Genomic DNA, 4,344 nt, shown 5'->3' with positions numbered 1-4,344 from the left:
CAGTAAAGAGCAATTATTTTAAAGGACCAGTCTCCCGTCTCTCTCTGGTATAAACTGTCCTGTGGACTCAGAGAGAGGAGAGGGGAGCAGGGTCAGAGAGAGGAGGGTGGGGGGCGGGTCAGAGAGGGGAGCAGGGTCAGAGAGAGGAGGGGGAGCAGAGTCAGAGAGAGGAGGGGGGCGGGTCAGAGAGGGGAGCAGGGTCAGAGAGAGGAGGGGGAGCAGAGTCAGAGAGAGGAGGGGGGCCGGGTCAGAGAGAGGAGGGGGAGCAGGGTCAGAGAGAGGAGGGGGAAGCAGGGTCAGAGAGAGGAGGGGGAGCAAGGTCAGAGAGAGGAGGGGGAGCAGGGTCAGAGAGAGGAGGGGGAGCAGGGTCAGAGAGAGGAGGGGGAGCAGGGTCAGAGAGAGGAGGGGGAGCAGGGTCAGAGAGAGGAGGGGGAGCAGGGTCAGAGAGAGGAGGGGGGCCGGGTCAGAGAGAGGAGGGGGAGCAGGGTCAGAGAGAGGAGGGGGCAGGGTCAGAGAGGAGGAGGGGGAGCAGGGTCAGAGAGAGGAGGGGGAGCAGGGTCAGAGAGAGGAGGGGGAGCAGGGTCAGAGAGAGGAGGGGGGCGGGTCAGAGAGAGGAGGGGGAGCAGGGTCAGAGAGCGGAGGGGGAGCAGGGTCAGAGAGAGGAGGGGGAGCAGGGTCAGAGAGAGGAGGGGGAGCAGGGTCAGAGAGAGGAGGGGGAGCAGGGTCAGAGAGTTGAGGGGGGCTGGTCAGAATAGGAAAGAACCGAGAGAATGCTTTTCTTCTGTCATACAGAGACAAAATCAGAATAACCAGATTAACACCCTGATAAACTCAGTTATAGTTGAGTGTAAGACTGGTGTTTTGTCCAATGGTATAACACCAGATTACCTGAACCTAGCCCTAACCCACAAGTCAGCAGGATGGACGTTACCCCGGCAACAAGACAGGAAGAGCCACACCCACCAGGGTTGCCATGTTGGCTTGATACGCCGACTCGCTATAGGTAGGTGGGAGAAGGAGCTTTGTGTGTTTCAAGTGTTGCTGGGACGTTTATTGTACAAAACAATACAACGTCACAACGTGATATCAACCTATCAACACTATGGAAACAAAAGATTTTGACTCTGGAGATGAGACCAGACACCAGAACTAACTACCTACCTACCTATCTACACATAACACATATATATATATGTGTATATATATATATATATATATACACCAAAATTTCATCACTGACTCTATGATGCCAACGAAATGTGAGATGATGATGACGAAGACGCTGATGAAGAAAAGAGGAAGAATGAAAATGTTTGCAGTTTAAACTCTATGGGGAAATTGTTGCACGTTGAATTATCTTACTCCATGTGTTGCTAACAGAGCAGAGACTACAGGGGTTACTCCTAAACCCAGCACAGCCATGACCTACCACCTGACCTACCAACTGGGTTTATAATAAACTACCACCTGACCTACCACCTGACCTACCAACTGGGTTTATAATAAACTACCACCTGACCTACCAACTGGGTTTATAATAAACTACCACCTGACCTACCAACTGGTTTTATAATAAACTACCACCTGACCTACCAACTGGGTTTATAATAAACTACCACCTGACCTACCAACTGGGTTTATAATAAACTACCACCTGACCTCCACCTGACCTACCAACTGGTTTTATAATAAACTACCACCTGACCTACCAACTGGGTTTATAATAAACTACCACCTGACCTACCACCTGACCTACCAACTGGTTTTATAATAAACTACCACCTGACCTACCACCTGACCTACCAACTGGGTTTATAATAATCTACTACCTGACCTACCAACTGGGTTTATAATAAACTACCACCTGACCTACCACCTGACCTACCAACTGGGTTTATAATAAACTACCACCTGACCTACAACCTGACCTACCAACTGGGTTTATAATAAACTACCACCTGACCTACCAACTGGGTTTATAATAAACTACCACCTGACCTACCAACTGGTTTTATAATAAACTACCACCTGACCTACCAACTGGGTTTATAATAAACTACCACCTGACCTACCACCTGACCTACCAACTGGTTTTATAATAAACTACCACCTGACCTACCAACTGGGTTTATAATAATCTACTACCTGACCTACCAACTGGGTTTATAATAAACTACCACCTGACCTACCACCTGACCTACCAACTGGTTTTATAATAAACTACCACCTGACCTACCACCTGACCTACCAACTGGGTTTATAATAAACTACCACCTGACCTACAACCTGACCTACCAACTGGGTTTATAATAAACTACCACCTGACCTACAACCTGACCTACCAACTGGGTTTATAATAAACTACCACCTGACCTACCAACTGGGTTTATAATAAACTACCACCTGACCTACCACCTGACCTACCAACTGGGTTTATAATAATCTACTACCTGACCTACCAACTGGGTTTATAATAAACTACCACCTGACCTACCAACTGGGTTTATAATAATCTACTACCTGACCTACCAACTGGGTTTATAATAAACTACCACCTGACCTACCACCTGACCTACCGACTGGGTTTATAATAAACTACCACCTGACCTACAACCTGACCTACCAACTGGGTTTATAATAATCTACTACCTGACCTACCAACTGGGTTTATAATAAACTACCACCTGACCTACCACCTGACCTACCAACTGGGTTTATAATAAACTACCAACTGGGTTTATAATAAACTACCACATGACCTACCACCTGACCTACCACCTGGGTTTATAATAATCTACCACCTGACCTACCACCTGACCTACCAACTGGGTTTATAATAAACTACCACCTGACCTACCACCTGGGTTTATAATAAACTACCACCTGACCTACCAACTGGGTTTATAATAATCTACCACCTGACCTACCAACTGGTTTTATAATAAACTACCACCTGACCTACCACCTGACCTACCAACTGGGTTTATAATAAACTACCACCTGACCTACCAACTGGTTTTATAATAAACTACCACCTGACCTACCACCTGACCTACCAACTGGTTTTATAATAAACTACCACCTGACCTACCAACTGGGTTTATAATAAACTACCACCTGACCTACCACCTGACCTACCAACTGGGTTTATAATAAACTACCACCTGACCTACCAACTGGGTTTATAATAATCTACCACCTGACCTACCAACTGGGTTTATAATAATCTACCACCTGACCTACCACCTGAACTACCGACTGGGTTTATAATAAACTACCACCTGACCTACCACCTGACCTACCAACTGGTTTTATAATAAACTACCACCTGACCTACCACCTGACCTACCAACTGGGTTTATAATAAACTACCACCTGACCTACCAACTGGGTTTATAATAAACTACCACCTGACCTACCAACTGGGTTTATAATAAACTACCACCTGACCTACCACCTGACCTACCAACTGGGTTTATAATAATCTACCACCTGACCTACCACCTGACCTACCAACTGGGTTTATAATAAACTACCACCTGACCTACCAACTGGGTTTATAATAATCTACTACCTGACCTACCAACTGGGTTTATAATAAACTACCACCTGACCTACCACCTGGTTTTATAATAAACTACCACCTGGTTTATTCACTTCAACGTAATATACTTCATTTACGCCCAACAGGCCATTATTACTGGGCTTAATAATGACAGACAGACAACACATAACAACTGGATCAATACATGGTGGTCCTCTGTAGCTCCATTGGTAGAGCATGATGCTTGAAACATCAGGATTGTGGGTTCAATTCCCGCTGGGGTCACCCATAAGTTAAAAAGTATGTTGCTTTGGGTAGAAGCCTCTGAGAAATGGCATATATTGTTATTGCAAGATCATATATCAATCATCAATAAGAAGATGGGACAGATACAGGACACTCAAAAACTTAATTTGTACCCAATCAACCTTCCCTCGCCTCCCAACACGCAGCAGATACTGACCAACAGAGGTGTGACTGGGCTACAGTGTCTCTGAGAGGCCGGGTGGTGTGTTTGTGTCGGGGTGCGGTTTAGTGAGTGACCCTGGTGTAAAGGCAGCATATGTTCCCCTGCCACAGGCCCAGCCCTGTTTTACAGCCTGTGCTATAGACATTACATGTACGACTGACTGTACCTGCTCTGATGAGTGTTTTATATCAACAATGTCTGTAAAATAATCCAAAACTGAATATTACGTGTTATCATGTGTTTCTATAGCGATAGAGCTGTTCATGATGCCATTGGCTAAGAGAATTTGAGTTGATTTACTGTCATTGGCCCTCCCTCCATCCTGTTGCTT

The 4,344-nt window shown here is 45.8% G+C and overlaps 1 protein-coding gene across 2 annotated transcripts in view; it reads left to right on the top strand.

Moving 5' to 3' along the window:
* The window catches only part of LOC115106344 (neurexin-1a-like), an 84,419-nt gene extending 84,324 nt beyond the window's left edge, over positions 1–95 (top strand). For both annotated transcript variants that reach the window (XM_029628974.2, XM_065007899.1), the window contains one exon: positions 1–95. This exon is cut by the window's left edge and continues 723 nt beyond it. The gene's annotated coding sequence lies outside the window, so the exon portion shown is untranslated.
* The last annotated feature ends 4,249 nt before the right edge of the window (positions 96–4,344 follow it).

Source organism: Oncorhynchus nerka, linkage group LG23 (assembly GCF_034236695.1).
Source record: "Oncorhynchus nerka isolate Pitt River linkage group LG23, Oner_Uvic_2.0, whole genome shotgun sequence".
NCBI lineage: Eukaryota > Metazoa > Chordata > Actinopteri > Salmoniformes > Salmonidae > Oncorhynchus > Oncorhynchus nerka.
The sequence above is the reverse complement of the archived record's forward strand: the minus strand, read 5'-3'. Positions and strand labels throughout refer to the sequence as shown.